Source organism: Nycticebus coucang, chromosome 22, assembly GCF_027406575.1.
Source record: "Nycticebus coucang isolate mNycCou1 chromosome 22, mNycCou1.pri, whole genome shotgun sequence".
In the NCBI taxonomy this organism is placed as follows: domain Eukaryota; kingdom Metazoa; phylum Chordata; class Mammalia; order Primates; family Lorisidae; genus Nycticebus; species Nycticebus coucang.
The window spans coordinates 48,964,136-48,976,563 of record NC_069801.1 but is presented as its reverse complement, the minus strand read 5'-3'; the positions used below and the strand labels follow the sequence as shown (position 1 = coordinate 48,976,563).

Here is a 12,428-nt window from a genome sequence, read left to right as displayed (position 1 = left end):
AACAACAATGACAACTACAACCAAAAAATAGCCGGGCATTGTGGCGGGCGCCTGTAGTCCCAGCTACTTAGGAGGCTGAGGCAAGAGAATAGCTTAAGCCCAAGAGTTTGAGGCTGCTGTGAGCTGTGACACCATAGTACTCTACCCAGGGCAACAGCTTGAGGCTTTGTCTCAGAAAAAAAAGGAGGGGTGTTCCACGACCAAATAAGTTTGCACAAAGGAGCAAGTTACTTCACTTTTACTCCTCAGTCTTTAAAATGCTACTGTCCATTTCAAATCTCTACTGATAGATATAGCATACTGAAAACCCAAATCTATTTGACTAAAGAACATTTTCTTATTCCTAGGAAATAACACTCCAAAAATCCTAGCCTAGGATGATTTCTATCCAAAGTCAACATTCAGGGGTGGTCCTATAGCTCAGTGGGTAGGGCACCAGCCACATACACTGAGACTAGCAGGTTTGAACCTGGCCCGGGCCAGCTAAAACAACAATGGCAACAACAACAACAACAAAATAGCCAGGCATTGTGGTAGGCACCTATAGTCCCAGCTACTTGGGAGGCTGAGGCAAGAGAATAGCTTAAGCCCAAGAGTTTGAGGTTGCTGTGAGCTGTGACGTCATGCACTCTACACAGGTGACAGCTTCAAAAAGCTGTCTCTCAAAAAAAAAAGTCAACATTCACTGATTCAAGGATTCCAGAAGCAAAGAAAAAAAATAATAATTTAGTGTAAAGTGTGGTGGCTCATGCCTATAATCCTAGCATTCTGGGAGGCCAAGGCAAGAGGATCACTTGGGGTCAGGAGTCTGAAACCAACATTAGCAAGAGTGAGATCCCATTTCTACTAAAAATAGAAAAATTGAGGCCAGGCGTAGTGGCTCATTCCTGTAGTCCTAGCACTCTGGGAGCCTAAGGTAGGTAGACTGCCTGAGCTCTAGGTTCAAGTCTAGCCTGAGCCAGAGCAAGACCTCATCTCTAAAAATAGCCAGGCATAGTGGCAGGCACCTGTAGTCCCAGCTACTCAGGAGGCTGAGGCAAGAGAATAGCTTGAACCTAAGAGTTTGAGGTTGCTTTGAGCTATGATGCCATAGCACTCTACTGAGGGTGACAAAGTGAGACTTTGTCTAAAAACAAAACAAATAAATAAAAATAAATAAAATCAAAATAGAAAAATTAGCCTGGTGTTGTGGCAGATACCTATTAGTCACAGCTACTCAGGAGGCTGAGGCAGGAGGATCACTTGAGCCCAGGAGTTTGAGGTGGCTAGGAACTAGAATGAGGCCATGGCACTCTAGCCCAGGTGACAGAGTAAGTGAAACTCTGTCTCAAAAAAAACAAAAACAATTTGTAGCTGGTTAACAATTTTCCAGCTAGTCAAAACATCACCAATCTCCCTATCAATATTAGCACCTCTAATGCCATATATAAAAATTTTATCATCAGGCAGGACCTGTGCCTCAGTGAGTAGGGCACCGGCCCCATATGCCGAGGCTGGTGGGTTCAAAACCGACCCTGGCCAAACTGCAACAAAAAAATAGCCAGGTATTGTGGCAGGCGCCTATAGTCCCAGCTACTCGGGAGGCTGAAGCAAGAGAATCGCCTAAGCCTAAGAGGTGGAGGTTGCCATGAGCTGTGTGACACCACAGCACTCTACCGAGGGCGACAAAGTCAGACTCTGTCTCTTAAAAGAAAAAAAAAAGTTTTATCATCAAAACACATTTCATCCTTTTTGAATGCAAAATATGCTTTCCTTTGCTTTGTAAGCAAATTCTCTAAAAATCTACAATAAGGGGTCCGCATTTTAATTACTGAATTCTCACATTCTGAGCAATACTATATAGCCTTAATTTTGTTGTTGTTTATTTTGTAGAGACAGAGTCTCACTTTACCGCCTTCAGTAGAGTGCCATGATGTCACAGGACTCACAGCAACCTCTAGCTCTTGGGCTTCCGCAATTCTCCTGCCTCAGCCTCCGGAGCAGCTGCGATTACAGGCGCCTGCCACAACGCCTGGCTATTTTTTGGTTGCAGTTCAGCAGGGGCTGGGTTTGAACCCGCCACCCTCTGTATATGGGGCGGGCGCCCTACTCACTGAGCCACAAGGGTGCTACTGATGTCCTGGTTGTTTTCATATAACACAGATTTAGATGCATTTTTTTCCCCAAATAATCACAAGAAAGGGCAGATGACAGGGCATAAAAACTAGAGAAGGAAGAGGCCTCAGCCACAAACTAAATTCCAGAGTGTTGGGATTTATGTAAATTACAATCTCATGGTCTTGGTTCTCCTAATTCCTCACCTACCACCTGCTGCCTACCACCCAACATTCTTTTACTTCATGGATGACAGTTCAGTTCATCACCATGGCCTGGAGTCATCTACATGCCATCTTTGTTTTCATTCAGTTTTCCTTTTGAAATAATGAAAAGATGGCTCAGTACCTGTGGCTCAGTGAGTAGGGCGTCAGCCACATACACCAAGCCCAGCCTGGGCCTGCTAAACAACAATGACAACTGCAACCAAAAAATAGCCAGGCATTGTGGCGGACAACTGTAGTCCCAGCTACTTGGGAGGCTGAGGCAAGAGAATAGTTTAAGCCCAAGAGTTTGAGGTTGCTGTGAGCTGTGATGTCACAGCACTCTACCGAGGGCAACATAGTGAGTCTCTGTCTCAACAACAACAAAAAAGAAAATAGAGATATAGACACTTTCTGGACAGCCCCGGAATTACCATAAACAATCAGAAAGGAGAAAAGAATCATCAACTGAAAGAAACTACTACAGTCAAAATCCTAAGGTGGCAAAAACTTTTTTTTACTGTCTCTGGCTAAAGTGCCCTGGCGTCATAGCAACCTCCAAGCTTATAGCTCACAGCAACCTCAAACTCCTGGGCTCAAGTGATCCTCCTGCCTCAGCCTCCCAAGTAGCTGAGACTACAGGTGTGTGCCACCATTCCCCTCCCCCCAGCTAATTTTTCTATTTTTTGTAGAGATGGGGTCTTGCTCTTCTTCAGGCTAGCCTCAAACTTCTGAGTATGAGCAATTCTCCCACCTCAGCCTCCCAGAGTGCTAGGATTACAGGTGTCAATCACCACACCTGACCACAAAAGCAGCTTTTAAATTTAAATGAACAAATATAAGAATTTTAAAGTAAAAGACAGGGCTGGTCATGGTGGCTCACACCTATAATCCCAGCACTCTGGGAGGCTGAGGCAGGAAGATCAACTGAGCTCACAAATTCAAGACCAGCCCAAGCTAGAGCAAGACCCCAACTGCAAAAATAGCCTGGTGTTGTGGCGGGCGCCTGTAGTACCAGATACTCTGGAGGCTGAGGCAAGAGAATAGCTTGAGCCCAAGAGTTTGAGGTTGCTGGAAGCTATGATGCCATGGCACTCTATCAAAAGTGACAAAATGAGACTTTGTCTCTAAACAAAAAAAAAAAGAACTAAAAAAAGTTTTCAGGAAAAATGTTAAGATTTTTGCAAATAGTTATGTAATATAAAATCCTAAATGCCTTAAGATTCCCATTAACATGCATTAAATTTTCCTTTTCCCTTGTCCAATATAAATTCAGTGACTCTTTTAATGTGTCCATAGAGATTTCCTCATCTTTACCTTATTTTACTACAGGCTTTCCAAAGTATAAATACAAAACATTACGTACTGTTCAAATTTTTCCAGCAGTTCAGTTATGTAAATGCGCTATTTACAACAGCATAAAAGAAAACTTTAGGGCTCCGCACCCGTAGCTCAGTGGTTGGTGCACTGGCCACATACACCAGGGCTTGTGGGTTTGAACCCAGCCAAAGCCTACTAAAACAACAATGACAATTAAAACAAAATAGTAGCTAGGTGTTGTGGTGGGCACCCGTAGTCCCAGATACTTGGGAGGCTAAGGCAGGAGAATCCCTTAAGCCCAGGAGTTTGAGGTTGCTGTGAGCTGTGACGCCACATACTCTACCAAGGGTGACATAGTGAGACTCTGTCTCAAAAAAAAGAAAAGAAAAAGAAAGAAACTTTAGGTGACAGGTACATTAAAAGCCCTGACATCGGCTCACCATGGCACTCTACCAAGGGTGACATATTGAGACTCTGTCTCAAAAAAAAAAAAAAAAAAAAAAAGAATTTTCAGAATAGGATGCTCAACCTGTATTAATATAATTCTTCAAATTATTTCATTAAATAAAATTTATTATTACAGGGCAGCACCTGTGGCTCAAAGGAGTAGGGCGCTGGTCCCATATGCCAAAGGTGGCCCGTTCAAACCCAGCCCTGGAAGACAAAAAAAAAAAAAAAAAGTTATTAAATAAAATTTATTATTATAAAGTATAAGACTTCTACTAATTACACATTTAAAATACTACTTCTAATGTGAACACTTTGGCTCCTCCTTAATTCATCAATGTCTAATACTTCAAAATTGATCATGCTGATTTTCTAGTATAAACTTTATACTACCTAAATAATGATCTTTCAAGCTCTTTCAAAACTCAAACACAGACAGCACCTGTGGCTCAGTGAGTAGGGCACCGGCCCCATATACCGAGGGTGGTGGGTTCAAACCCAGCCCCGGCCAAACTGCAACAAAAAAAATAACCAGGCATTGTGGTAGGCACCTGTCCAGCTACTCGGGAGGCTGAGGCAAGAGAATCACCTAAGCCCAAGAGCTGGAGGTTTATGTGAGCTGTGACACCACGGCACTCTACCCAGGGTGACAAAGCGAGACTCTGCCTCTAAAAAAAAAGAAAAAAACTCAAACACGGAAATACACTTTCCCTTTCCAGAGTTGATTTATGGGACTAAACTATAGCTCAGATTTACACATTGTATCATATACTCTTCACAATAATTCTAAAAAGTGGCTATTATCAGTTTCATTTTATGAAAGAATAAATTGAGGCTTAAAGGGGGTAAGAAACTTGTCCAAGGTCATACAGATTATAAGAAAAGACTTGAGGGCGGTGCCTGTGGCTCAGTGGGTAGGGCGCCGGCCCCATATACCGAGGGTGGTGGGTTCAAGCCCAGCCCCGGCCAAACTGCAACAAAAAAATAGCCGGGTGTTGTGGCGGATGCCTGTGGTCCCAGCTGCTCGGGAGGCTGAGGCAGGAGAATCGCCTGAGCCCCGGAGTTGGAGGTTGCTATGAGCTGTGTGACGCCACAGCGATAGAGTGAGACTCTGCCTCTACAAAAAAAAAAAAAAAAAGAAAAAGAAAAGACTTGAACCTATACCTAATAGGTGATAAAATCTAGTTCTAATATACTATATTTTATAAAGAAAAATCCATGTTCTTTTATTAAGTTTACTAAATTGATACAGTTTTTTGAAAACTAAATATATAAACTATTTGTATTCAGTATCTGCAACTATGTTTTCCAATAATTATTATGGACTGGTTCCAGGAACCTATTCCAACATCAAAATCAGTGTATAGTCAAGTGCCTTCTATACATGCAATGTATTAGCACATAACCTGTTCATATGCTTTAAATCTTACACCCTCCCACATACTTTAAATCATCTCTAGATTACTTATAATAACCAAATATAATGCTATGTAGATCAGCTGTTATATACTGGTTTTTTTTTAATTTGTATTATTTTTATAGTTGTATTTTTTTGTGGGTTTTTCCTGGATACTTTTGATTCACGGTTGGTGGAAGCCACAGATACAGAGGTCCAACTCTACTAAGAATGTTGCTCTATATAATGCAGTTCAGGTACACATAAGTAAAATTAAAGTTCAATGTAAAACTCTGAAAATGAATAATTTACAACAAGTGTACCCAATATACAGGGCATATTAATTTATTAGCTAAAAGTGAAATGGAAACTATGTGTAGTAAGTTAAGATGAAAATTGTTTTCTATCAAAAATGTTAAAGAATTCTTCCAGAATGTATTTTATTCGGTAAAAAAAAAGTTAAAGAATTCATGGGCCAGGCATGGTGGCTCACGCCTGTAATCCTAGCTGAGCTGGGTGGACTGCCTGAGCTCACACGAGTTTGAGACCAGCCTGAGCAAAAGTGAGGCTCTACTAAAAATAGAAAAAACTGAGGCAAGAGGATCACTTGAGCCTGAGCTGGAGGTTGCTGTGAGTTATGACTCCTCAGCACTCTACCCAGGGCAACAGCTTGAGACTCTTGTCTCAAAAAAAAAAAAAAAAAAAAATTTTTTTTTTAAGAATTCCAAAAGTAGGGCTGTGCCTGTGGCTCAAGGAGTAGGGCGCCGGTCCCATATGCCAGAGGTGGCGGGTTCAAACCCAGCCCCGGCCAAAAAAAAAAAAAAAAAAGAATTCCAAAAGTAGGGCGGCACTTGTGGCTCAGTGAGTAGGACACGGGCCCCATATAACGAGGGTGGCGGGTTCAAACCTAGTCCCAGCCAAACGGCAACAAAAAAATAGCCAGTTGTGCTCGATGCCTATAGTCCCACCTGCTTGGGAGGCTGAGGCAAGAGAATCACCTAAGTCCAGGAGGTGGAGATTGCTGTGAGCTGTGATGCTAATGCACTCTACCAAGGGCAACAAACTAAGATTCTCTCTCTAAAAAAAAAAAATGAATCCCGAAAAGTAGAGTAAAAAAACTAAAGCTACCAACTTTTACATCACACAGCAATTCTGATGTCTGGTTTTTGTGTTCACCAAAGGAGGAATAGAAACAAACATTTATTGAGCACCTTCTGTGACAGACACTAATTACACTTTCATTTTTTTTTTTTTAGACAGTATCACTATGTCACCCTCTGTAGAGTCCCATGGCATCACAGCTCATAGCAACCTCCAGCTCTCGGGCTTACACGATTCTCTTGCCTCAGCCTCCCAAGTAGCTGGGACTAGAGACACCCGCCACAACACCCGGTTATTTTTTGTTGCAGTTGTCATTGTTGTTTTAGCTGGCCCAGGCAGGGTTCGAACCTGCCAGCCTCAGTGTATGTGACTGGCACTGTAACCACTGTGCTACAGGCGCCGAGCCTTCTTTGATTTTTTTTTTTTTTTTAATTCTTTGATTATTTTTATCTCACAGAACCTGTTCTACTTCCCTGGAAGGAATACTGTTACTACATCAACACATAAGAAGAAACTCAGAATCTAAATGTCACATGGCTTTAAGACAGTGGTTCTCAACCTTCCTAATGCAGCGAACCTTAATACAGTCCAAAGGGGTCATGACCCACAGGTTGAGAGCCCCTGCTCTAAGAGGTGTAGAAAGGATCCCTGTCCATATGTGACTCCATACTCTGCACCACATTATGCAATTAACAATCATAAAACACACACACACACACAAACACCGCCCTTTAGGAACATAAGAACTTAAGGGCGGCACCTGTGGCTCAGTGAGCAGGGCACCAGCCCCATATGCCGAGGGTGGCAGGTTCAAACCCAGCCCCGGCCAAACTGCAACAAAAAAATAGCCGAGCGTTGTGGCAGGTGCCTGTAGTCCCAGCTGGTCAGGAGGCTGAGGCAAAAGAATCTTGTAAGCCCAAGAGTTAGAGGTTGCTGTGAGCTGTGCAACGTCATGGCACTCTACCCGAGGGCGGTACAGTGAGACTCTGTCTCTACCAAAAAAAAAAAAAAAAAAGAACTTAAGTTAAAATCTGGGCAGGCGGCAGCGCCTGTGGCTCAGTAGGTAGGGCACCGGCCCCACTTGCGGAGGGTGGCGGGTTCGAACCTGGCCCTGGCCAAACTGCAGCAAAAAAATAGCCCGGCACTGTGGCAGGCACCTGTAGTCCCAGCTACTCCCCCAGAGGCTAAGACAAGAGAATTGCCTAAGCCCAGGAATTGGAGGTTGCTGCAAGCTGTGACGCCATGGTACTCTACCAGGGGGGACAAAGTGAGACGCTATCTCTAAAAAAATTAAAAATAAAATCTAGGCAATTGCTGGGTGTGGTGGTTCGTGCCTGTAATCCTAGCACTCTGGGAGGCTGAGGTAGTGAGGTAGTTGGACTGAGCGCAGGAGTTCAAGCTCACCCTGAGCCAGAGCAAGAGTTATCTCTAAAAAATATAGCCTGGCATTGTGGTAGGAGCCTGTAGTCCCAGATACTTGGGAGGCTGAAGCAAGAGAATCCATTGAGCCCAAGAGTTTGAGGTTGTTGGGCAGCTCCTGCGGCTCAAGGAGTAGGGCGCTGGCCCCATATACCGGAGGTGGTGGGTTCAAACCCAGCCCCGGCCAAAAAAAAAAAGAGGTTGTTGTGCGCTATGATGCCATGCACTCAGTCGTGAGCTATGACGTCACAGCACTCTACCCAGGACAACAAAGTGAGACTCTGTCTCAAAAAGAAAAAAAAATAAAAAAATCCAGGCAATTATCTTTCAAACAACCTTTGAGCCTTGCAACCAGGCTGTGGCCAGCACATAACAGGTACCAAATAAAAGTTTACTGAATGGAATGAACAGTGGTAACTTAGCAACAGTGGAAGGAATGAGATCATCTCTACTCATGTCTTTCTAAAAAGAGTTAATATGAAACTATCACTTACCAGGAAACACACAATTATTTCTCTAAAGAAAACACTGAAATGAGGACTTGAGCAAGAACGGAATAACCATATATAAATTATCAATGCCCTATAAAGGGCAAAATGAGACATAGAAGCCTTAAACAGAGATCTAGCACATCTCACTCAATTACAACACTTGTCTGACCCTGCTTTCTAATAGTTAATTAAACTTGTCCTGCTTCCACACTTAGCTAATTGCTAGCAGAGACCTTGGTCATTTTTGTGTTTCCCAGAATACCTAAGAAAGGACCTGGCACTTGATATTAATAGCTAAAATTTAATAAAAAATCTTCTAAGGCTAAGTGCAGTGGTTTGTGCCTGTAATCCTTGCACTTTGGGAAGCTCAGGTGGGAAGATAACGTAAGTTCAAGAGTTTGAGGTTACAGTGAGCTATGATTGTGCCATTCACTGCACTCCAGCATTGGTGAAAAAGCAAGACCCTATCTCTAAAACAATAACAAAAGAATATTTTACAGATTACAATACTTTTTTAGATGTAATTAGCCTAAAAGCCTTGCAAGATAAGTATAATAACTACAATATCTGCAATTTACAGACAATGACATTTTAGTCCATTAAATGCCAATGTAACTGGCCAGGTATCCCTCTTTTAACACCACAACTATCACCAGAGGCTCTCAGTAAATGTTTGGTGATTGAATCAGCTGTCCCTGAAGATACTGTTTTTCTTTCTAATATTATACCACCATTATCTGTTGACATGAGAAATGACTATATTGCCACTTAAGATTGATAGCTGTGCTAGAAAACAGACACTTTCAACTCAGCAAAGTTAGTTAACTTTAAACTTATTGCATCAGTGATTCTCAAACTTGAGTAGGACTAAGAATCAGGGAGCATGACAAAAATGAAGATCTTTGGACCATCATCATCCCAAGAATTCTGATTCAGGGGATCAAGAATCTGCATATTGGGCGGCGCCTATGGCTCAGTCGGTAAGGCAACGGCCCCATATACCGAGGGTGGTGGGTTCAAACCCGGCCCCGGCTGAACTGCAACCAAAAACTAGCGGGGCGTTGTGGCGGGCGCCTGTAGTCCCAGCTACTCGGGAGGCTGAGGCAAGAGAATCGCTTAAGCCCAGGAGTTGGAGGTTGCTGTGAGCTGTGTGAGGCCACGGCACTCTACCTAGGGCCATAAAGTGAGACTTTGTCTCTACAAAAAAAAAAAAAGAATCTGCATATTTTACAGATAACATTATATATACACTAAGGACTCTCAACTGTCTGATCTTTAGGGATATACTTTAGACAATGAAACCTGCTACCTTTCCCAGGTTGGACTCAAACTCCTGGCTTAAGGGATCCTGCCACCTCAGCCTGCAAGCAGCTGATACTACAGGCACGTTGCCACCTCTCGGGCCTAAATTAGACTTCTAAAAATCTAAGATAATCAAAAAATACTTTTACTCAAGCCAATTTTTTACAGTTAGAAATATTCAAACAAGGGCGGCGCCTGTGGCTCAGTCGGTAAGGCGCCAGCCCCATATACCGAGGGTGGCGGGTTCAAACCCGGCCCCGGCCAAACTGCAACCAAAAAAAAATAGCCGGGCGTTGTGGCGGGCGCCTGTAGTCCCAGCTACTCGGGAGGCTGAGGCAAGAGAACCGCTTAAGCCCAAGAGTTAGAGGTTGCTGTGAGCTGTGTGAGGCCACGGCACTCTACCGAGGGCCATAAAGTGAGACTCTGTCTCTACAAAAAAAAAGTTCAAGGTCGCTGAATTGAGCCTTGAAAAAAAAAAAAAGAAAAGAAATATTTAAACAAAAGGAATACAGCATCTACACTGCATGTCTTCCAAAGCGTTCACCATACCAAACTTCCTCCCTACACCTCAGGAGCTCCCCACACTGCACAGGAGATTAAATCCAGGATCTTTCAGGTAGTCTTACTTACATTATTCTGTTTTAATTGATGAATTCAACTGTGATTCTAATGTAATTTAGTAATTTATATGTCTTATACAAATGGCTAAATGTAAAATGGAACACTCAGCTAATTTTGAACGTAACATACAGAAATGATAATTATAAAAATCACCATCAGTACAAGCCCATTTTAAACTTTGAATGACCATCAAAATGTACTGTGATATTATGAGTGATTCCCCGCTCCCGTAATTAAATATTTATTAAAACGCACCACAGTACCTTTCTGTACTTTCCAACTTTCTACAATAAGCATATTTACCTTTCTCATCCTACAAGTTTTGGAAGTACCTATAAATCCTACAACCTTCACATACATAACAGGAAAACAAGAATAACCTATATCACACTTATCATAAACTGTAAACAACCAAATATGTATTTGTAACAAACTGCAATAACTAATCTTTTTTACCTTAATAACAAATTATTTTGCTTAAAAAAAAATGCACCATGTATCCCATTTACATCCTATTATTAGAATAGTTAACACGACTTAAAACCCTTTGCCATGAATTCTCTCTATTTTAGTGGAACATTTTTTGTACTGACTACTGAAGCATTAAAATATTTTCTCTCCCTAATAGGCGGGTGCGACAGACCTTTGTAAAAGATATTTTTAAAACTGTGTTTATTTAGGAAACTCAGCATCTCAAAGCTGGGTTGGGGCTTTCTCCAAAGCAGACCACGTTTAGAGACAAGATTCAATAGGCAAAGATGTGCTACCGTCAGGTGATGAAATTTCTCCTCAAGACGCAAAAGACTGTTCTCAAGCAAGTGAGATCCGTGAATGTCACTCCAGGAGCAGCAGGGGCTCTCAAGGCCCCGCACTCTCTATCCCCCAATTCTCACCCCGACCTACCTCCCCTCCCCCAGGGACTCTGCAGGACTCAGCGTGGGGCTCAGGGAAGCCAAGGCAGTTTGCAAACAGGCGTCCTCTGCCTCCCTCCGGGATGTAAGTGCAGGGAGGGCCCAGGGTAAGAAGCTGTGCTCGGCCCAACCCGGGCTAAAAGCCAAGGGCGCCCGTGCCTCCGCCAGCTCCTGCTCCACACCGGGCCCCGCCGGAACCGAGGCGGGGGCGAAGGCTTCCCGGCGGCGCGGGGCCTACTCGCCCCCCACGGCCTCCAGCCTCCCGAGGGACGCGGAGTGGAAGGGCTGCGGCCCCAGAACCGCGGGGTGGGGGAGGCGGCCGCAGTGACCGGACGCCCCGTCCGCTCGGTCCGAGGACAGCCGCCGGGGCCCCCACAGGCGGCCTGAGGCAGGCGACTCATGGACCGCGCCTTGCCACACTCACCTCGAGCAGCGGCCGCCTCCGCTTCAGCATGGCCGAGGGGGTCGTCCCTGAGCCGAAAGCCTCCTCCGGAGGACACCGGCGCGGCCCCAGGCGCCGCCGCGAAGCCTCCGGCTGCGGTAGGAGCTGTGTTGGCTGCGGCTGCGGCTGCTGCTGAGGCCCAGCGCCCACCCAGCCGCATCGGCTCCCGGGCCGCCGCGGCCACGCGGATCCCAGAGGGGCGCCGCTGAGCAGGGCTGGGGGCGCAGAGCTGCGGGCGCAGGGCTGCGGCGGGACGGCCGAGGTGCTGCAGGCGGAGAGCCTCGCCGAAGCCTCCAGCGTCGGGGGCCGCTCCTGCCGCCCGCGCCGCCGGGCCACAGCGCCCCCTGGACCCCACGTCCGGCTACGGCGCCGGGACTGCGGCGGCCGCGCCGGGCACGAGCGGTTGGGAACGCGAGGAGGGAGCGTGGCCTCGGGGTGGCAGTCCGCAGCCGGGAGCCGGGAGCCGGGAGCCCCTCAGCTCCCACCCTCCCCCTCGGTCCGACCGCGGCACCTTTCCCTTCTCTCCCAAAGGTACACGAATGTTGTCAGCCAGACGCGCACCTAAGAGCAGGAGAGTTGGGGAATCTCATTTCATCTCGTGGTTGGGAGGAGGAGAAGAGAGCCCTTCTGATCCCTTCTGTGCGTCTGGATGGAAGAAGAGTGACCCGCGACAAACCTAAC

General features: G+C 45.2%; 1 protein-coding gene across 2 annotated transcripts in view; it reads right to left on the bottom strand.

The window, feature by feature from the left end:
* Positions 1-12,285, bottom strand: part of ZFYVE9 (zinc finger FYVE-type containing 9) — a 187,414-nt gene extending 175,129 nt beyond the window's left edge. For both annotated transcript variants that reach the window (XM_053576451.1, XM_053576454.1), the window contains exon 1: positions 11,730-12,285. The gene's annotated coding sequence lies outside the window, so the exon portion shown is untranslated. The remainder of the gene's footprint in view (positions 1-11,729) is intronic.
* Positions 12,286-12,428: the final 143 nt, after the last annotated feature.